Source organism: Lepidochelys kempii, chromosome 6 (assembly GCF_965140265.1).
Source record: "Lepidochelys kempii isolate rLepKem1 chromosome 6, rLepKem1.hap2, whole genome shotgun sequence".
NCBI classification, from domain to species: domain Eukaryota; kingdom Metazoa; phylum Chordata; order Testudines; family Cheloniidae; genus Lepidochelys; species Lepidochelys kempii.
The window spans coordinates 46,902,450-46,926,242 of NC_133261.1; the positions used below are offsets into that span (position 1 = coordinate 46,902,450).

Consider the following 23,793-nt stretch of genomic DNA (forward strand, 5'->3'; position numbering starts at 1 on the left):
CCGGGCTAGGCAATCCTAGTGGCTGGAGTACTTTGACTTGCACCCCTTTGCTTGGTTAAGGCACCTCAGTCTTAAAGGCAGGAAGTGGGTATAGGAACCTGGGCTCTCACACTCCATTGTGTCCCAGCCCAGGGCCCTGTGTGAGTTAACCCCTGAGTAGGAGACCTCGCAGTAGGGAGTCTATGTCCACTGCCCTAGGCTACTTCCTACTGCTGTTCCTTCACTTTGGGACATGGCCCATATAGTCCAAGTTGCTGTGGTCAGCCTTGTCTCTAGTACTACCTCCTCAGGGACTTAGGCAGCATCCTGTTGTAGTCCCAGTTTCCTCTAAGTGGGGCAGCCGAAAGTTTGGCGGGGCTGGAACTTCACAATGTCTCTGTGCTTTGGTCACCTGGTTATCTCGTAGGCTTCTAAATCTCTTCCACAATCTCCTTTTAGCCAGGGAGATGGTGCTTATTTCCTGGTGGCTGCCTTGGTTGGCAGGCTAGCAACTCTTCCCCTCAGGTAGGGACGCAGCTAGCTCTTTCCTCTTCACCAATCAGCCCTGAACTGAGCCAGGTTCTCTCCTTTTCTCTCCCCTCCAGGCCTGGCATTGGCTGTAGGTATAACTGGGCAGGGCTAGCTGGACCCAAAGCCTCTCTTTTACCCCTTCTATGCCAGCAGATAATTCTTCTGCTTCATCACAGGCATACATGGTAAAATATTAAAAACCAACAGTGTCAGTACATGTTTCCATCTGGAGCCTGCCTTGCACAACCTCCTTCATAGATAGGATCTGTTCCCTTGCACTCCAGGAAAAATAACAGCTACCCCAGCAATGACATTGGAAAGCTTCTCCTTCTCATTCCTGCAGCCAGCTTCCCTGATTATCAGAGTTTGACTGCATATCTTGCAAGAGGACAAAATCAACCCATCTTTGTCTGAGAAAAATCAAAGAGTTGTGCTCTTTTATGACCATCCCAGCATCCATTAATATTTAGAGAGCCAAAATTGAGCAGCCCACAGACACTAGAAGGTGAGAGCCAAGAAGCAGAGAGAAATAAGGAAGAGTGGAAGTACTTTGTCGGGGGAAGGAATGGGGCCATGGGGAGGCTTATATATCTTGAGAAACCCCCACATGCTTCTGCACTTTACTCAACAACTTTTTGAGATGGAAATGTTTTCTATGATCAACTGAGATCTCTCTCAAGACAAGGGCAGCTGCATGAACAAAGTGCTGTAAATTAGGGGAAAAGTCCTCAAGTTCAACTTCCTGCCTCCCTTAAGTGCTGGTCAAAAAGTCACTAATCTCCTTCATGCTGTACCCACCCTTCCTATATGGCTGACTGCTGGGACATCAGGAACCACTGAGGAGTCAGAGAGATTATCGACATTCCCCTCAGACTCTACCAGCTCAGAACACCACTGAGCTGCCGATGTAACATTCTCATCATTCACGAAGGAAAGAGATTCAGTGAGAGCAGCTGGGATATCTGCTAAGAGGGGTAGGCAGTGCAGCCCCAGACAGGGACCTAGCATCATCACTGCAGCATGCAGGATCAGGAACTTGAGGGCTCATCGTACCAGGAGGAGACAGCTCCTCTCTGGGAACTCCAGAGATGGGGCTACCACCCAGTGCAGCACTATCCTTCTCACGGCACATAGCTTGATCCTCAGCTACTGCCAAAGCTCAGGGGCCAAGGTGTTAGCCCTTTTAGAAATAGTCGCACAAATCTCTCTGTCTGTTCTTCACCCCCTGCCTATTTCTAGAACCTGTCTCTGCTTGCTCTGCAAGGAGGTGTTCCTAGGACTCGCTTCCGTCATGGCACAAGTGATGGGGTTATAACAGAGGATTCCTCTGGGAGTGGGAGGTGGCTGCTGCATGGACAATGGCAGACCACATATGGTGAGTGGGGCAGACAGAATCAGCCAGTACAGATGTAGGCTCTGTCTCCTGCTGGTCCCTTGATTTTCCAGCCCCCACCCCACTATCCTGGGGTCCCACTTTCTTACCATAGAACCCAGAGCAGTGCACGGGTAGGACCCCCTCAGATGACCAGGGTCACCACACAGGAAACATTTCCATGTTTTCAGAGGTAGCAAACACTGTATAAGCTACCCCATAGAATCATAGAATCATGGAATATCACGGTTGGAAAGGACCCCAGAAGGTCATCTAGTCCAACCCCCTGCTCGAAGCAGGACCAATTCCCAGTTAAATCATCCCAGCCAGGGCTTTGTCAAGCCTGACCTTAAAAACTTCTAAGGAAGGAGATTCTACCACCTCCCTAGGTAACGCATTCCAGTGTTTCACCACCCTCATAGTGAAAAAGTTTTTCCTAATATCCAATCTAAACCTCCCCCACTGCAACTTGAGACCATTACTCCTCGTTCTGTCATCTGCTACCATTGAGAACAGTCTAGAGCCATCCTCTTTGAAACCCCCTTTCAGGTAGTTGAAAGCAGCTATCAAATCCCCCCTCATTCTTCTCTTCTGCAGACTAAACAATCCCAGCTCCCTCAGCCTCTCCTCATAAGTCATGTGTTCTAGACCCCTAATCATTTTTGTTGCCCTTCGCTGGACTCTCTCCAATTTATCCACATCCTTCTTGTAGTGTGGGGCCCAAAACTGGACACAGTACTCCAGATGAGGCCTCACCAATGTCGAATTGAGGGGAATGATCACGTCCCTCGATCTGCTCGCTATGCCCCTACTTATACATCCCAAAATGCCATTGGCCTTCTTGGCAACAAGGGCACACTGCTGACTCATATCCAGCTTCTCGTCCACTGTCACCCCTAGGTCCTTTTCCGCAGAACTGCTGCCTAGCCATTCGGCCCCTAGTCTGTAGCGGTGCATTGGATTCTTCCATCCTAAGTGCAGGACCCTACACTTATCCTTATTGAACCTCATCAGATTTCTTTTGGCCCAATCCTCCAATTTGTCTAGGTCCTTCTGTATCCTATCCCTCCCCTCCAGCGTATCTACCACTCCTCCCAGTTTAGCATCATCCGCATCTATGTGGTGCTTTAAAACAAGGTGCAAGGGCTGCTTGGGGTAATTTAGAACCACATAAACCTGGCAGCAGAACAACATAACATGCCTCGGAGGCTGCAAGAACCCAGGTAACAGAATCTAAAAGCACAAATTCCATAATGGGAGAGAGCAGACACTAGTGTCTCATTGTGAAAGAAAGGAGGATGTGAAAAAATGTGGGGGGGACCCTATTTTAGTAGCAGGAGTAAATAAGGGAAACACTGGAACCAAAGACTCCCAAACAATTCACAAACTGATCCTGGGCCAGGAAAATCACTATAGATTTGCTCGTTCAAAAGGCAGATTTATAATAGCCCAGCCAAGAACCTTACCTGTGCTCTGCAACACATCCTCCACAGTACAGGAGACATCAGGCACACCCTGAACCTCATGCTTGCAGGTCAAATCTCCAAATCCATCAGAAATAGGCCCTATGAAAAAGCTCCCCGCGCCTGCAAAGTAAAGCAGAGGAAGCAACAAAAAACAGCAAGTAACAAAACTAGACACCACCTAACAGAAACACAGCTAATACACACAGCACATACTGAACACAACTTCATTCTCAAAAGCTCCCACAGTTCAGAGAGAAAAAACAAAAAATATTCTGTTGCCTGGTGGTTTTACCACCCACTTAGGAAATAGGAGAGGAGCCAGGTTCCAGTCCTCCACCAGAATATCCCATGGTTCAGTGATTAGAGCACTCTCCTGAGTGGTGGGAGACCTCTCAATCTTTTCTCCTCCTCAGGCAGTGAGAGGATTTAACTTCGGTCTACTATATCCCCCCATGAGTGTTTTAACCACTGGGCTAAAAGTTATAAGGTAGGCAAGCAGCACCACCTCCTCCTCCTCCTCCTTCTTCTTCTTGATTTTGAATGGGACCCAATCCATTAAATAAGCTCCTAGCACACCTACAGGCCCTGCGTATAAGATAGCAGAGCTCTTCTCCGGACAGCTACAGCTGAATTTAAGCCCTGGACTGGAGCATTACATACCTAGGCCCCAGTTATTGTCGCTGCTCGTGTGTTTTTAAGTTAAGCATTTGATTAAGTACTTCGCCGGACTGGGGCTCTAACTCATACATTTGCTTTTTTAGAGCTTTTATAACACACATTTTACTTCTGACTGTAATCATGGGTTTTCTTTTTTCTATTTTAATTTTTCCATTGCCTTTAAATAAAGTATCCATAGAGATAAGAGTTGCTACCAAATTTTGCTCTTATTTACCTCATAGTGTATATCTGAAATAACTGTACTGAAATCAAAGCAGTCAGTCCAAATTTACAGAAGTGTAACTGACAGGAGAGAGTTTGTCCCATTATTTAAAAACACACCATAAATACAATTAAAGAGTGAGATTACTTACCTAGTTCCCCTTCCCCTGCTCCTTCCTCCCCCTCCCCACCAAAAAACCCTCTCTCCATTTTATTGTATTTTGAGGATATATATATTTGGGTCAGTTTTCCCATACATGTTTATTTTCCATGAGCCTATTTCTCCTTTATTTTTTGTGTTAGCTGAACCCTGTTAAAATGATATACAATCACTGCAGCTGAAGAGCAAGCTTCAACATTTTTCTGGAGAAAAAAAAACAGATCAGATTAGGCTGACTTTCTACTAAATCTGCCTGTGCAAACATCCTGGAATGCCAGCCCATTTAATGGCTTGTAAAGCAAAGAAATTGATTTGTGATAGTCACATTGAATCAAAGCCTTGCCAAGACCTATAGGTTCCAGCTGCTGATTGGGAGGCATCACTAATAGACATGGTTCTAGGATAAGTGCCAACAATGAAGTGGCAAAAAATTAACTAGCGATGCTGTATAATTGTGAACTGGAGCCTGAAACGTTGATGGGCTATAATTAAAAGTAAATATCTATTACTTCTTCCAAAAGCAATGGAAAACATGTGAAAATATTGGGACTAATTCTTCCCTCACTTACAAAGGTTTTAGGCTTTGATCCAGGACCGCTGATGCCAATGGGAGTTATTCCATGGACTTCAGCAGGAAGAAGCATTAGTGGCATTACTACTAATTAAGACCCTGATTCAGGAAAGCATCCTTATTCAGAAAAGCACAGGGCCTGAGGTTGCAACTTCAAATTACATTATTTTATTATTATTAGTTATTGCATTATTATTAGTTATTATTATTATTTATTATTATTTCAGGTTTATCTTGATCTTATATTTCAGTTTTGTGGTCACAAATGACAATATTTAAACATCATCAGTACTTGACTGCACAGAAGTTAGGTGGATAGACATCATTTCAACTAGTCAGTGATGCCAGAGGCAGAGTTGTTGGCACAAAATTGCTGACCAGGCAGAGTAGACTCCTTCAAAAGTGTGGTCTTAGATATTAATTTTCTGAATTTGTATTATTTATTTTACAGGCCATGGAAATAATGGGGTAAATTCAGATAATTATAAAATCCACCTTCCTATGCTATGTTGTATGTACCAGTCTAGTACATTTCATGATTCTACCCAGACTGTTGTTCAAGAATTATTTATAATTCAATAATTTATCTCCATGTCATTGATTATTAGAGCCTCTAAAGGTAACAGGTTTTATTATGAACTGCCACATCTTTATTGGTATTTTTTTAACATTACATAGAACATAAGAATGGCCAGACTGGGCCAGACCAAAGGTCCAGCTAGCCCAGTATCCTCTCTTCCAACAGTGGCCAATGCCAGATGCCCCAGAGGGAATGAACGGAACAGGTCATCATCAAGCGATCGATCCCTGTCGTCCATTCCCAGCTTCTGGCAAACAGAGGTTAGGGACACCATCCCTGCCCATCATGACTAATAGCCATTGATAGATCTGTCCTCTATGAATTTATCTCATTCTTTAAACTTCTGAATTTTGTCCCTTTTTTATTACTTTCTTCTTGTAGTTTTTATTTACCAAGCAAAATATAGAATGCTTTACCAGAATGTACCATACAACACCATGACTGAGTAAACTAGGTTTTTAAATCAAGTAATAACTCATTCTTATGATTAAGATGTAAATGTTAAGATTAACTCATTCTTATGATTAAGATGTAAATGTTTTTGCTGACACAGACTAACACAGCTACCATCTGAAATCTAAGTTCTTTATGGATAGTCAAAGGATTATGAACTTCTGATTTACTAAATTCCTTGATTCTTCAAGGGGGCTAAGCACTCTGGCCTAATCTAGCAAAGTATGTATCCTCATGCGTAGTTTTAAACTCATTGGTAGACCTATTGATTTTAATGGGACTAATTATGGCCTTGATCCTTTTCTATTAAAGTCAATGGGAGTTTTGCCATTGAACTACTGCTGGGACTATTGAAACAATTTTCTCTTTTGTGTAATGCTTTCATTACATTTCTATATATAAAAAATATTTTTCTGGGTCCCTCACAATTAAGAATAGTATGCATAGGTTATAAAAAAGCTGCTTCTCTGTTCTTCTTCCATGGCTTTCTTGATACAAGTCTGATATAAATGTAAGTTTCATTTCTTTCAATCAATATACCTAGGCTTTTTTTATGAAAATAATTAAAAATTACAAGAATTTTCAAAAAATTTCAGCCATTATTTCTGCACTTTTTATTTCTATGTCAATTTCAAACTACACACTGGGCCTGTTCAATTGATTTGCTCATTTTATCAGAGTATAAGTCTGGTGTATCTCCATTGACTTCAGTGGAGTTACGCCAGCATAAAACTGGAATACTCCAGTGGTGATCAGATTCATGTTGTATAAACAATTAGCATTCAAATAGTCATATGCACCCCAAATTCAAAGCAAGAAAATGTTTCAAAACAAAACAACTACTGAAGTACAAATTATAGTGGTCATGTTCTGGTCTCACGTACATCATTGTAAATCCAGAGTAAACCCACTGAGTTAAATGGAGCTATGCCAGATTCATGCTATTGTAACTGGCAGCAGAATCTGCCCCCAGCAGTGGTTATTTAACAAGAAATCTAATAAAATATGTTGCAAAGATTTCTAGCCTAATTTCATCAGGATTGCTTTAAAATTCAATCCCAGAAATAGTTTTACTACCTTCTAAAAGTATTCCACAATCCCACCATTGCCTTTGAAGAATATTTTTGACCAATTCATTTTTTTAAATAATCTTAAAATAGTTTTAGATCTTTCAAACCACTATTAGATTCCATAAATGAACATGTGGTCTTCATGTGTATTGATAATTTTAAAAACTACTTATATATTTCTTCTGGAATTCTGATGCAATTTTTCAAAAATATGTAATCATAAATACTGTAGTCATTATCTCTCAGAAATATATAATATGAGTGCTCAAAATATTAATTGGTATGTTAAAAATATTAGTTGCAAAGCATTTTTGTCTGTTACCACCAAAAAGCCATTTTTTATCACTTGTGAAGGGGATAAATGTCCTGTATATTAATAGCCTAATAAATCCACAAATGATTCTACAACATGCTCTTACAGTAGGGCTCATTTGTAGTGATTCAGTGAACTCTAATATAGTGTATCTCCATTTATAATAAAGTGGAATGAATGCCTGGAATTGTTTCAATTTGTTGTAATGTGCAAATTGCAATTCTTGTTATAGGACTCGTTTCTGCAATGTTCTGCGCACTCTGGCCCTGTGCAAAACTTAAAGCCTGGGGGCAGTTCTATTGATTCTGTATTTTTATTTATAAGTTTCAAGATAAGCACATTCTTTGCCAGATCAGGGCCAGAAAACTCAGAATCCTGCCGGATTGAGCCATAGGAATGTGTCTGTGGGGAAAGGATAGCTTCACAATAGGAGGGTTTCATAGTATAATTTTGCTGTATGGGATAGTTCCTTACTAAGGCTCAGATCCTACAAACATTTATTCACTTGCTTTATTTTATGCACAGGAACACTCCCACTGAAATCTAAGGCTTTGCTCCCATGTGGAAAGTAAAGCACATGAGTAAGTGTTTGCACAACTGGTTCATAAGGGGCAGATTGCATCCCTTCTCACTTCTGTTGAGTAGTATTTTATTCCTCAAGTATTCCCATTCATTTCAGTGGAAATGCTTGTGGCAGAATCCACTACTTAGTGTCAGTAAGAGTCACAGAAAGCGGTCCTGTTATATGCTATGCATTTTCTATTCTTCAGCACAGAAGATTTGTATCCAAGGGTTATTTTTCAGTTATGGAACAGCCTTACAACGCGGTTACAGAGTACATTTGCTTCCTTTTGTGCATTTTCCAGGGTTTCTTTGTTTGCTTCTTTTACAGCATTGGTTTCCATGGATCATTGTTAGTTACATTCAATACAGACCAAAATATCACAGTTATTTTCTTAAATGAAGTCTTGGCAATAAAAAGTAGAGAGAAGATACAAAACACAACAATCTTTAACTGTGTTGTTTCTTCAAGACCAAGCTCTGAATGCACCAGCATTTTTTTTTATTTTAATGAGACTTTATTGCTAATCAGAGTAAAGGATTCATAACACTGGCTATGGCTAAGACAGTGCCACTCATCTTTACCTCATATAACTGCTAATGTACCTCGGTCTTTTCCTGCAGCAGCCCTCCTCCATGCAAGTTCTTTTCAGGAGAGTTGCAGCAATGATGAATGGAATTAATGATGAAACTCACTATTAAGACTGACACCACGAAATGCATTCATTTCTTTTAGACTTTGGTCAACAGTCTGTTAAGACTTGGGATCTAATTATTCCTTTCTATTTTATGTAATTATGCATTTCTATGTAAATTATTCCTTTGCATACTAAGCATGCCTTTGCATGTAATCATGCCTTTGTTTCATTGGTAGTTAATCTGAGTAATAATTAGAAAAGTTATTGGTTCAGTTCCAACCTAATTTTTTTTTTAATTTTATGAGTCTGAAAGAAAAGATAAAATTCTTAGTAATCGTTAGGGGCAAATTCTGCCACTCTTACGCATGTTGATTGTGGTGGGGCTACTCGCAGTCTAAGAGGCTGCTTGACATTAGTAAAGTGAATGTGGCTCTTAAGAAATGTTTGTAACTCCAAACTATCTACAGTACCCCAGCTGTATAATGAGTTATAATGCCACTCAGCTGGTTTAAACAGGTGGGAGACTTTATTCCATCTCTAAGGTGCCAGATAGCTTCAGAATGAAATGGGGCAAGTAAACAGGGTCATCCCTTCTTTCTCCATTGGCCAGCCAGAAAGAGCAAGAGGAGCCAACCATCTTCTTTCTCCCCACACTCTTTCAAACACTTTCCTGGGGGGTTTTGAGTCTCTTGCCTCATTTTAGCTGAACCCACCCTCCCTTTCTATAGTGTAGAAACTGTTCTCAGGTTGCTGTGGCTCTGACTGATCACCTGTTTAGCAGTCAGGAAGAAATTTTTCCCAACAGGGCCAATTTTTTCACCTTCTTCATAGCATCATAGAGACAGTTAGGTTAAGTAGGAATAGGATTTAAAATGTTAATGTTAGGAATTGTATGAATGTTTAGTTTCTCACAACTTGCAGCTGGTGTCCAGTGCAGATAAAATGCCAAAAGGTCCAGGGCCAGCAATAAGAGAACTGGGATTTTGGTGACAAACCTTGGGCCTATGCGAAAAAAGGGACTTTTTTGAAGTCTTTGCAGACTGAGGTCTCTAGTCAGTATTTTCACCACCTTCATGGTGGGGAGTGGGGGAGAAAGAAGTGAGAATTCAGCAGAGTAAGCTGAATCTTTGGATTAGGCAGCAGAGAGTCTACCCTGAGTTGTGGGCTAACAGAAGTCATGTAAACTGTTCACCTCCTGATATGAGGAAATGGGCTAGATACTACCCCTCTCCAGTGTCAAGTTTAATAAAGTCTCAGCCTGTGATTTAAAGTCCATCCCTGTGTCCATTCTCATTCACTTGTATGTTCCGATTCAATATCATGGGTCTCACTAATCCTTTCTCACTAATCATTTCTCACTTTAAAGTTGCCTCATCAGGGGTCAAGTCCAACTCCCATTCAAGTCAATGGAAAGAATTTTATTCATTTCAGTGGAGGAAGACCCAAAGTATACATCTTTCCAGTTCCATTATGTAACTGATGAGTGTTGACTCTGATTAGTTATTAACCTCAGTTTGTATAGCTACATCATTATGTTGCTTCTTAACCTTGTAACTACATCTTTTCTGGATTGGTGGGCACTTTGTCCAACTGTGTTTTATCCTGATGGCTGTTACTCCACTTTATTTATTTTCATACAGATGAAGTCAAAAGAAAGATTCTGTCCGGGGGGCGAGGGGGGAAGGGGCGGGGTTCCAGATAAATCAATAGGCATAATGTATGAGGACAAGTTTTCAGCTATTTTGGGGGGAGCTAATTTGCTTATAAATAACACCAGTTTGAGGGAAATATTACTGCATAATAAAAAACACTTTTTGCTTTACTCCTTCATGTGTAAGAATCGATTGATTATTTATATGGATTCCGAAGAGTTTGAGAATGGTAGTTGGGGATCATAACCATTAACAGAATATTTGGAATGGCCTGGTGTAGATAGTCAAATTAAGTACAATTGAACCTCAGAGTTATGAACACCTCAGGAATGGAGGTTGTTTGTTTTAATATAGCTTTGAAACTCTACTATGCAGAAGGAAAATGCTGCTTTTAACCATCTTAATTTAAAAGAAACAAGCACAGAAACAGTTTCTTTACCTTGTCAAATATCTTTGTAAAACTTTCGCTTTTATTTTAATAATTTATTTTTAATAATTTAACAGTATTAATAATTTTAATAATTTAACAGTAGTGTGTGTCTGTGTGCATGTGCGTTGCTGCTGCCTGATTGTGTACTTCCAGTTCCAAATGAGGTGCGTGGTTGACTGGTCAGTTAGTTCCCTGCATCTATCTCCCATACTGCAGGCTTGTGTGCAGGAGAGAGAAAGAGAGAATAGCCTGTACAGGGCCCTTCTTCCAGTCCTGTGCAGGTGGGTAAGGAGTGGGCAGACAGGAGTGGGCGAAGCCAATACACAGACAAGCAGAGATGAGCAAATATAGGGCTGGCACCATTTATTTCACCCCTGAGGTGAAGAGGAGAAGGGACTGAATTGTGATTCTCTGAGTCACAAGGTGTGACACAGACCTTCTGAGGCAGCACACCTATGTGCTGTCCTTACTCAAGGCTCATGGTAACTGTGCAATCTAGTTTTTTCTTTCAGTCTATCCTCCACAGAGCTATATATCCATTTGGGTTGTGTTCACTTTCCAGATATATTCAGGGATATGAGTTTCACTCAAAGAAATGTTGATGGAAAGTGAATTTCAAAGTCATATACTGCAGAATTTGCAGAAACCAAATTTTAAATTTGCATAGACAAGCATTTGTGCTGGAAAAGTATGTGTGCTCATCCAGTGAGGGAACCAAAACAATACAATGCAACTTATCTAATAGATCACAACTAAGCAACAAAGCTCAAATATCAAAATACCCACAAGCAAGTCATAGACTAAATCTATTTGAAAAGTGGATACAATAAAAAAATGGAAGTTTGAGGATGCTGTAGTCTGCTTGCAGATATTTCGCAGACACGAAAAGAGGCCAAATTAGTAAAATAAATTACTCATTGCAAACTATTGGCTCATTTCTACAGAGGACACAGCACACTAAATATAATCAATGTAACAAAATCACACAATCACTTTGTGGACCATTTTTGCCTTTCTTCCCCAATGCCCCATCCTAACTCACATCCTTCCTCTATCACAATGCTGATCCAAATAGTATAGTTGTTCATAATCAAATTCCAAATTGGGTTGGTATGAAATGCAACAATAGCTGCCTTGTTCCATTCTCCCAAACAGCCCTTAAAACTAAAGAGATGTGACAACCACTACAAGCTAACAGACAAAAATGTGAAAAAGGTGAAAATTTCTGGCAGAATCTGTTAAGAAGACAAAGAGTAAAGATCAAAACAAAGCAAGCCATTTAGGCATATATATTATACAATCAACTAATCTAATGCATAACAACAGACGTATCCCATCTGAGAATGCTGTGAAAAGTCTCTGCTCCTGAGGTATGAGGGAGGGATTATTGAAATCCTTTGATTGGGATTTATGTCCAGTACAGGCAGGGCTGCAGCAACATCCCTGAGTTTTGAAAGAACAAGGTTAACAGTTGTGTTTCAACTTACAAAACCAACAACCTCTATAAATGCCTTAATCTTCCAATTAGAGTTAGTATTTCGCTGTAAGTGGCTTGCTCTCTTCTAAATCTCTATGCACAGTAGTTAATTTTATGAAACAATTGTAACTGACCAAATAACGACTACACATGCACTTCCTGTCTCCTAAAAATACTGCGTATTTCATTAAAATTAAGCTGACTGAACACACCTAATCCATTTGTAATGAAGGAAGCAATCATTACCAGCTGGAACAGCTTATGAGAAACCAACCATCTATATAGAAGAGATGTGTCTGAGCAACAAAATTCAGATCCATATTCTGGGTCAGATCTCAACACCCAATATTTGGGATGTTAGTAGCTTAAGTTATGGTCCTGGCCTACAATAAGGTTCTGCTTTTTCAGTAGCACTTAGAGACCACCAATCAAGATGAGTGCCCCATTGGTCGAAGCACTGTACAAACACACTACAAAACACTTGGTCCTCCACCCCGAAGACATTACAATCTAAATAGTGTTTATTTACTTAGTTTCATCTGCTGCTGATGCTAATTACCCACCCAAATTCATGTTCTTCTGTTTGGAACATCACCATTGGTGTCTATGGAAATCATTATGATTTCCATGGGGAATGAGCAGCAGGGTAGGGAGAAGCCCCCCAAAATATCTTGCTCTTTTCTAATGCAGAAGCCATCCTACCAAGAGGCAAAAGATTCTCTTCAAAGTAAATCAAAACTATATTAGAGTGACACTATGTATTATTTTGTGCTATAAACAGAAGTGAGGCATATAATGGGGGAATATATTTGCAAATATTTAGACAAATAAATTTGGATTTACTGCATTCCCAACTACTTTTGTCTTTGCTTTTCATAAAGCTTGGAGAAATGAAATGTTGTTCATAAAAAAGAAAATGGAAAATTAATTTTGAGGTCAGTAATTATCCTTCCCTACTTCTAGAAGTGATTTCTCTCACTAGCCTTTACTGAAATAGCCCAGACAGGAAGCAAACTAAAAATGTCCCACAGATACCCTAATCCTGCTGCTCTAACTCCTCTACTTTCATCCTCTCCCTGGAAGAATCAAAGGCCCAATAGCCTACCCTTGCGTTCCCACTCTTTATTACATCTACAGTGATCCAATCAGAGGAAAAGAACAATACATGTCACTAAGAACCAATCACACAGGGATAATTATGAATAAAGAGCATAGTTCACGGGCAACCCATAGGTAGAAATTTGTTTGAAAGGTCATAGTAACAAGCCAATTTGAAAAGAATCAAATTTTATTCATGAACAGAATGAAGGAAAAGTGTACTGATCAAGTATTCACTCTGAATGGTTTGCCCAGTATCTCTCTCAATACGCTGTACATTCTTTTCAGGGCTACTGTCAATATTATTTTGTTATATGACAATAAACGAATTTCAATCAATCACAGCCCAGAACATTTGAGCAATAGGCAGTATAGATGACAATTTCAGAAAATCCTGTGACTAAACTGTATGTGCAATTGTCACAATTCCATGCAGAAATCATTAGTTACATATTATGTGGTCATTATACCCACATTTGTTTGTGCACACTACTACAATTCTATTTTGAAAAGTTAAGCCTATGAGATCTGTCCGAAATATTGTCTCCCTTCCTATGCACAAGTTCTCTCTCTTCTTGTCCTTTAAACCTCTCCTTAAAATAAATTTCTCACATGGAGCTTTTCTATTATGATCTCTCCATGGCTCCTCCACCTCCTCCTGTTCAAACTTGCACTCTCAGTGTGTTTGTGGTGGATTTGTGTTGTGTTTTGTGATCTGTATTTTCTGTGTGTTAATTTAAGCTTTACTGTTCTTTGGGGCTGGGACCATCTCTGAGGTCTCGATCCTGCAATTAGACACTCCAGATCACCCTGCCCAGATCCAATTGATGGATCAGTGCTTAAGTCTGTACAGCACAGAGGGACCCAAGCTCAGTCATTCATCCTTCCCATGCTCCCGAAATAAAGTCATTGAGAAGCCTGAGGAAGTAGCAGCACAACACTTGCAAACCTTCTTGGGGGAAGAGAACTATATATATATATATATATATATATATATATATATATATATATAGGTATATATATATAGGTTTATGTTAGAGCTCATTGTGTTGCTTTATCTTTTTATATAACAGGAGTAATGTTAATTGCATTGGAACACATCTAGCAATAAACAGCTTTTGCAGCTATCAGATGTCTCAGCTTTGCTCTAGTATTTAACCAATATCCAAAGCCATTATTGCTTTGCCTGCTTTGTGCCATTCCCTTAGCTATTCAGAGATTGCTTATAAATAGATCTTTGTAACATATTCCCAGACAACACTTAGAGCACAATATTATTCACAATGCACTCTGAGATCCTAATGGCCCTATCTTCTCACAATCCTGACAGTGGAAAGGAAAGATATTTATTTTCACCTTTGTGCATGGTGACTTGAGGGAAGAGGCTATAAATACAAATACCCACACATCAGAATGAAAGTATATGCTAATATATATGGATCACTGGAGATTTTATACAGACCCAAGATATAAAAGCTTGGGAAGTTCAACTATGGTAGAATGCCTCCTGGTGCTTCCCTTTGGGCAGTGTAATACCACCCCACCCCTCCGTACGGTCTGTGTCTTAATGGCACAATCTAGCCCATTGACTTCAGTGGGATGGCTCACAATGTGCTTAGTGTGAATAAACATGGCAGAATCAGTCCTGAACAGATTTTTTTCTGATACACTAGTCTGCCTGCCTTTCTCTTAACTTTGGCTTCCAGGGGTTTCAAATGAGAGCTGATTCTGATCAAAGCCTTCTGATAATGGTAGAAGAACCCCACAGTTTTGTGATCCCCTTTACATGAAAGAGAGAAAATTTAGGCTAATTCTGCACCTGCAGCTATTCACAGACTAGCTTTCAAGAGGCAACTGCATTTCTGAAACTGGTATTGATGCTTTTATTCTTTGATGCACACACCCTCTAGCACACTCACTGAGAGCAATTGTGCTAGGCTTGGAAATGAATAGCAAGCTTTCCTCACTGTTGAAAAAGAATGAGCAAAACCTCTCAGTCTGGCATTATTTTTAATCACTTACAAAGGTAATTATACCATCTTTGTTAATGTAGTAGGGGGAAGGCAGTGTAGCCACACATGGAGAGGCACCAGAGCACCAGATTTTGCACAGACCAAAAAAAAAAAAATTCCTTCTCACACTCATCCTTCTCTTCTTTTATTAATGTGTACATATGTCCAGAGCTGAATCATGCAGATATATTTTGGAACTGAATGTCCTGAAGGAGAGATGCTCCAAGCCTCAGGTCCAAAGCCACATGAATCCACAGTGAGGTAAGGCAAGGGGAATCTAGGGAGTGCACATGCAGCCCTTCCAGCACAGTGAAACCTCTCTATGGTAAAGCCAGCTCTGCAGCAGCTCTCAGCCTACTCGTAAATCACGATCCCAATCAAGCCCACCAGCTGGGATTCACCTGCTTCACCACACATGGCAATAGCTTCTGTCTCTGACAGGACCCAGTTGCTGCTTTGTATAGCCTGCAGCCTCTGGGGGTGCCTCTGAAGTCTTTGCTCTATTTGTACTCTTCTGCTTCTCCACTCCCTAGATTCCCCTTGCCAGACATGACTATCCAAGTATGCTTTCTTCAGATGTGCAAAGGCAGGTGAAAATGAAGGGAAGAAAAAAAAGTTTTTTAAATTTGTGAAATTTTGAATATGGTTCCAGTTTGGTAACAACATTCCCTTCCCTATGCCTAGCTTCTCTAAATACTAGTGCCCTCCTCTGTCATGAATTTTAAAAAATAAAGCACTATGAAGAAACAGACCATCTGGGTAAGAGATGCCACAATGCATTTCTTATGTGACTATCAATCTCCAGTGTCTCGCCCAACAGAGCCCCATTCTATTCAGGGGCTGACACTACTAGAAGATAAATAATACATTATAATAGGACTCAAAATGCACACACATTAATATAAAAAAGTAAGAATACATTCTGAGCACCTTCCATTCAGCTGGATGTTGTGTTTCATGTTTGTTGGCAAGGCAAAAAATGGTTACTTAGGGAAACTGACTATTGTAAATCAAAGGAGAGCAGTTGGCTCTGATAATTGAAAAGAAGTAGAATATTTTTAAAGTACTATCATGTGGAGCCATCACTGTATGAGTACAAATCCTAATCTATTACAAATTAATATTTCATTATTTCTTTAGTTTTATAATTAATTCAAAAGGAAATACATATGGCATTCAAAACAAATAAAACAGCCTTGCAAAATATCTGGAAAATGCTTTGTCTCCAAGCATTATTTATACATCCTGAATGTTTACCTCCGGTATTTAAAAAACAAAACAAAAATAAAACACACCAAGCACAAACGGAAACAGTGGACAGGGGAACTAGCATATGTTCCTAATTATAGAATTTTGCTTTATTCCCAAAACAGCTGACTATTCCATATATTTAATAAATGGAAATTAAGCAAATAGGTTCACCAGTTAATTAGAGCTCACGGGAAATGTTAAAAAATTTTAAAAAGAAACTTCTTTCTACATAGGGAGAAAACAGAGAAGTTGTAATTATGGTAAAACAGTTGACAGATTATAAAATACATTTATTGCATAAGATTACAGTAGAGTTGCAAACAGCACAAACATGTGATGGAGCTAAATTACCCTCCACTATCTTTTACTGACCCCCATGACACTTTTTAACTAGGCTCACATTCTGATACAGACTAACACGGCAGCTACTCTGAAACCTGATATACTTGTGAGTACCTTACTATAAAATAGCGCCATTGAAACCACTGGGACTTTTGTGGTATAAGGCTACCCGACACAGCTAAACATGAATCCTCTCCTTGACATTGGCATCTAAGCCAGATCAGTGTTTGCAGGCTAAAAATGGAGGAAGTGATGGTAGTCATTTTTACACCAGAATCCTACAGTTGAAGCCATCACCCAGAATATGGGAAACCAGGGTTCAAGCCCCCACTGTGAGTTAGAAAAAGACTTGAACAACCCAGGCCTCTCTTCTCCCAGGTTAGTACCCCAACCACTGGAATATGGGATACTCTGGGATAGGTTCCCAATCTCTCCTTTTGAAACTGTTCCACTTAAAATAGTCCCAGTAGAGTGCCCTAACCACTTGGAAATACCATCATTTTAACCCTCTGGTCCCACTACCACCCCCTCCTCTGCTATTTTGTGTAGGACCCAATCTGGTAGGTGGCCTCTGAGCATACCTACTGGATTAGACCCCTGTAATGAGATTTCCCCCCACACACCACCTGTGAAGAGACTAAGATGGCTCAGAAGGGGCTAACTAAACTGGTAGTCTGCATCTGGGGGAGCCTTAGGCTTGACTGACAAACACTAATTGAAGATGGATTGGAGCCCATCTTGGCAGGAGTAAGTGAGGGTTTGTATAAAGCCAGAAAATGTGAACAGGTGAGGACTGGGCTGGGAGATTATCTGACCAAATGAAGTCACCCTAAAAACCTCAAAGAAGAGTCTATTAAAGAAGGAGAATGGATACAAAGTAGGACGGGAGTAGAAGTAGAATCAGATGTTGATGATATCAGCAAAAACCAAACAAACCCACACCCAAAGCCCCAGAAGGAAATAAACCAACATGTTGTTGTTGCAAGATCCCTAACCAAAGAAATAAGATTAGGTGATATTAACCCTGTGAAAGTAGCTGACTGGATTTAAAAAAGCATGGAGGATATTGTAAAAGTCAGAAGGGTGAAAGATGGTCTTTTAGTTGAATGTAAAAACAAAGAGCAAGCTGATAACCTGCTAAAAACTAAAATGCTGGGGAATGCTAAAATATTATGCCAGCTACTAAAGTATTGGATGAAAATGAAGGGGGTAATATATAGAGTGCCATTAGAATGAACCAATGATGAGATAAGCAAAAAAACATAGGAGAAGATAAAGTATTTAGTAAGTACGTGGCTAATTAATAAATGAGAAGAAAGCAAGCCAGTAACAGCTGCAGTGGTTACATTTAAAGAAGGGACTCTACCAGAGAAAAAATGCTAGGGTTTCACATATTCAGAACCAAGCCATATATCCTCCCTCCCCTAAGATGTTATAAGTGCCTAAGATATAGGCATGTAGGAAAGGTTTGAAAGGGAAAAGGACATGTGGTAAATGGCAGTGAGAGCATTCCTAGGAAAATTACATAGAAAGGACACGTTTCAGAGTAGCAGCCGTGTTAGTCTGTATTCGCAAAAAGAAAAGGAGTACTTGTGGCACCTTAGAGACTAACCAATTTATTTGAGCATAAGCTTTCGTGAGCGACAGCTCACTTCATCGGATGCATAGAGTGGAAAGTACAGTGAGCAGATTTTATATATACACACAGACCATGAAAAAATATACATTGTAAGGAGACTGATCACTTAAGATGAGCTATTACAAGCAGGAGAGTGGGATGGGGGGAGAGAAAACCTTTTTGAAGTGATAATCAAGGTGGGCCATTTCCAGCACATTTCCAGGAGTTAACAAGAACGTCTGAGGAACAGTGGGGGGAGGGGGGGAATAAACAAGGGGAAATAGTTTCACTTAGTATAATGACTAAACCACTCCCAGTCTCTATTCAAGCCTAAGTTAATTGTATCCAATTTGCAAATTAATTCCAATTCGGCATTCTCTCCTTGGAGTCTGTTTTCAAAGTTTTTTTGTTGATGGATACTCACTTTGATATCAGGAATCGAGTGACCAGAGAGATTGAAGTGTTCTCCGACTCGCTTATGAATGTTATAATTCTTGACATCTGATTTGTGTCCATTTATTCTTTTACATAGAGACTGTCCAGTTTGCCCAATGTACATGGCAGAGGGGCACTGCTGGCACATGATGGCATATATCACATTGGTGGATGTGCAGGTGAACGAGCCTCTGATAGTGTGGCTGATGTGATTAGGCCCTATGATGGTGTCCCCTGAATAGATATGTGGACACAGTTGGCAACGGGCTTTGTTGCAAGGATAGGTTCCTGGGTTAGTGGTTCTGTTGTGTGGTGTGTGGTTGCTGGTGAGTATTTGCTTCAGGTTGGGGGGCTGTCTGTAGGCAAGGACTGGCCTGTCCCCCAAGATTTGAGAGAGTGATGGGTCGTCCTTCAGGATAGGTTGTAGATCCTTGATAATGCGTTGGAGAGGTTTTAGTTGGGGGCTGAAGGTGATGGCTAGTGGTGTTCTGTTATTTTCTTTGTTAGGCCTGTCCTGTAGTAGGTGACTTCTGCATTCTCTTCTGGCTCTGTCAGTCTGTTTCTTCACTTCAGCAGGTGTATATGTAGTTGTAAGAATGCTTGATAGAGATCTTGTAGGTGTTTGTCTCTGTCTGAGGGATTGGAGGAGAAGGTGTTTTATTTTCAAAAGGGAAAGATTAAACTACATACCAGTAGAGAATGAAGAAGTAAGCCTAGAAAGTAATGCTGTTGAGAACCCTATGCGGAAAAGAAATATTTCTTTAAGGAGTTATAATATCTATAACTCATGCAGGAAATTAGAAAGTTTGGAGCTACAGTAAATAAAGAATGCTAAAAGACCACGTATTAAATGAGGTGACCTAAATAGTCATAATAAATTGTGGGGAAGTAAGACAACTGATGATAATGGTACATGCTTAGAAAAGCTCACTGATGAATCTAATGGTTTTAAACAATGACACCCAATGAGATTTAATGCAGCCAATGTTAGTTTTTCCTGCTTAGACCTAGGAATTATAACAGCAAATATTGCAAGTAAATGAAACTGGGAAATATATAAGGAAGAAGGAATGGGGAATGATCAGTTCCCTGTATTAATAACTTTTCTAGGGCAAAGTAAGGTTGAAAGTTACCCACCTGCAATTTATAAAAAACTGCAAGTTATTTACAAGTAAATGGATTGAATCTGTGAATAATCATTGGATGAGTGATCAGAGAATTTCGATAATAATGTAATAAAAGGATTAATAGCAGTAGCTACTGTACCCATATCTAGGATATTGAAGTAACCCCAAACTAAAAACTAATTTCCCTGAAGGAATAAGAAAAATAAAATGGCAGTTAAAGAAAGGAATGGAGGAATAAAAGGAAAAAGCAAAAAATACAATGCATAATGAAGATCTAATGAGTATGCCAGCAAGCATGGAGTGTTCTGTCCATGTGGATGTGGCTGCAGTAGCCTGGATGGTTGATATGAAGCACTGCTTTGCCCATGTGTCAGCATCCTCCTCTCAACTTCACTAGTGTGGCCCAAAGGAAGGATAGCCGTCAATACATTTGGAACCAGCTACAAGTGATTGTAACAAGTGGCGCTATCATCTCTATTAGGATATCAAAGTTCATGACAGGAGCTGGCTCTTACAGCCTGAAGAGAAAAGAGCCCGTAGGCAGCAAGCAGCTCCCAACTAATATACATACATTTGAAATAACTGCCAAAGATCATGCAAATCTCAGATTGGACTATTCAGTCACATGACACATTGCAAACCATTTACATCATAGGCTGCAATTCCCACCACTCTTGTACACGAAAGGATGCCAACGAGTATAAAGGAAATAAGGCAAAGCACAAAGAATTATTTTTAAAAAAATCAGAGTTCAAGAAAGTACTGTGGGCAGATAAAGATAGATAAAGATATCAGAAATATACAGGCAAATTAGAAGAATGAATGGAATTCAACTGAGTAGTAGCCACATCCCAGGTCTTATGGGAACTGACAACATAGTTAGAAGTTCTGATAATGAGAAAGCAGAAGTTTTGGCAGAAACTTTTTGAGGAGTAATGATGAAAGTCAAAGGGAAGTTTTCCATCAGATTAAAAGAAAATGTATTGAGAGTCATGACCTAATGTAGTTGAGATGAACATGAAGACATTATACTGAATGAATGGGTTTGTATCTGGGAGCTTGAGAAAGCTATTGCTATTGACAAGAAATTCAAGAATACTTCTCCAGATAAAGATAATATATTGAACATAATGTTTAAATATATCTCTGAAAGCAGTCTGAGGTTCTCTAGAATTATGTAACACTATATGGGAAAGAGGAGTGATACTGGCAAGGTGGAAACATGCAGTAGTAATTCCAATATGAAAACCAGGTAAACTATTCATAAACATGGATGCCTGCAGACCAAATGTCCTTTCATTCTGTCTGGGTAAAATTGTGGGGAGAAAGATGAATGAAAGATTGTTTTCCAGATAGGCAACCAATGGCATTATAGGTAAGGTAGAGAGTAATTTTGGAGAAGAAGATGCAGCACTGATCACAATGTTAAATTAAAAAATGAAATACAAAAGAGTATGAGGCAGAGGGGTTTCATGATAGCTGTCTAACTAGATATTGAAAAGACATATGACATGCTATGAATGGAAACCTTATTGTACAAAGTAGATGCACTAGGCATAAGGGGAAGAATGTATGAGTGGATTTGAGAATTTTTGAGTAAAAGGACCATGCAGGTCAGAGTTAGGAAAGTTATGTTGAATATATACTGTGACAAAGTTCCTCCTCTGCCTTGGTGGTTCCTGCACTTATTGGCGCATTTGCTTGCCTCAGAGATTCACGGCAGCCCTCAGTTTGGCCACTTTTGCTAGTGGCTCAAACCTGCCGTTCACTCAGCTAACCTCATCACTGGCCAGCTTGGGGAAAAGGAAGGAGAACAAATCTCCACAGTCTCTGCTGGTCCACTGAGTGGGTCGGGGGACAGGCCAGGGACCTTCCCCTCTGGTGGAACCCACAGTCCAGGTCAACTCCTCCTGTATCCAGTAGGGAGTTGGGGGGAACCCAGGCCCACCCTCTACTCTGGGTTCCAGCCCAGGGCCCTGTGGATCACAGCTGTCTACAGTGTTTCATGTAACACCTGTGTGACAGCTACAACTCCCTGGGCTACTTCCCCATGGTCTCCTTCCAACACCTTCTGTATTCTCACCACAGGACCTTCCTCCTAATGCTAGATAGCGTTTGTACTCCTCAGTCCTCCAGCAGCATGCCCTCTTACTCTCAGCTCCTTGCACACCCCTCACTGACTGAAGTGAGTTCCTTTTTAAACCAGGTGCCCTGATTATCCTGTTTTAATTGATTCTAGCAGCTTCTTAATTGGCTCCAGGTGTTCTAATTAGCCTGTCTGTCTTAATTGGTTCCAGCAAGTTCCTGATTGTTCTGAAACTGTCCCTGTTACCTTACCAAGGCAAAAGGGGCCTGCTTAACCTGGGGCTAATGTATCTGCCTTCTATCACTCTCCTGTAGCCATCTGGCCCAACTCTGTCACAATACAACATTAAAAATGGTACATTACAAGACAATATCAGCACAACCTTATTTAATATTATGATAAATGTTCTTCCTAAACAAGTTCCAGGGTAGATGTCACTCTGTTCACAGAAAATTGTGTGCTCTGTGGGTTTGGAATATGAATATTGAGGTGGCAGAAGAGAGAATCGATGAAGTGTTGCGCGAGACCTCTGATTGGGGAAATTCATGAGGTTTCAAATTCTCCATTGCTAAAATCAAAGGACTGATCTTTACAAAAAGAAAAGTTAAAGGAATGTAAACTGTATCTGTATGGAGAACAAATAGATTTAGTTAAAAGGTTCAAATTCTTAGGGGTTAATATTTGATACTAAATTACTTTGGGAAGATCATCTAAATTAGGCAAAAGATAAATGTACAGGAAGGATTAACCTGCTGAAAACTCTTCCTAGGACTAATTAAGAAAACATTGCTGATGATATACAGAGCCTTAAATGAGAGCAGTTATTGACTATGGCTGCCAAGCTCTTAGGTCAGCCTCAAAATCAGAACTTAAAAAGTAAGATTTAATACAAGCCCAGGCACTACGAATTCCAGATGATACATTTATTACAACACCTCTATGCAAAATCCAGATAGTTTCTAGTGAAATGTCAGTTACACTATGAATGACACTGCAGGACCACACTTTCTGGGCCAAACTTAATGGGAACTTGAGTGATGAAAGTACCAAACAAATACATGAAAATTGTTGGGAATTTGATTGTGTGCTATATTAGGCCTCTGTTAGAACTCCACATGCTATTAGAGTTAAAAATGTGAATGCAGGAGTTGAAATACAAGGAAAAGGTGAACGAAGTCAAAATTTGTAGTCATGGGAAAATTAGCTATGGATGGAAAAATCACAGTCCAAATGCAGATTCAGATTTATTTTACAAACTAAAAGATAAAAAAGAGACAGTAGGTATTAAAAATGAAGTGTATCAGTACATAGATGAAAAGTGGAGTCAGTTTTGTCAACTAGATTCAGATAGGTCCAAAAAAACCTAAAACAAACCACCAGGATGGGTTGGCATGTAGGATTCAGTCTCAAGCCTTATGGTGATCAAAAAAGGTGTCTCAGTATGTAGAAGTGATTTAATAAACAAAATTATATTTCCCAAAGAAGAGTTAGTACTGATTGAGATTATGTAGCATTAGCTTGGATCCTAGTACATAACAGGGAACAAAATGGCAAACAAAGCAGCTAAAAATGCTGTAAGAAGTGGGAGATTGACAGATATACCCTTGAGTAAACAGGAATTCAAAGGCCTAGTGCAGAAAATTTTTAAAGAGGAATTGCAAAAAAATTGGATTAATGAAAAAAAGAGGAAAA

At 39.9% G+C, this 23,793-nt stretch overlaps 1 long non-coding RNA gene across 1 annotated transcript in view; it reads right to left on the minus strand.

Annotated features, from left to right (window-relative positions):
- Nucleotides 1–3,362: 3,362 nt before the first annotated feature.
- Nucleotides 3,363–23,793, minus strand: part of LOC140912777 (uncharacterized) — a 190,596-nt gene continuing 170,165 nt past the window's right edge. Inside the window, exon 3 of the long non-coding RNA XR_012159377.1 lies at nucleotides 3,363–3,468. This is a non-coding gene — a long non-coding RNA (uncharacterized lncRNA). The remainder of the gene's footprint in view (nucleotides 3,469–23,793) is intronic.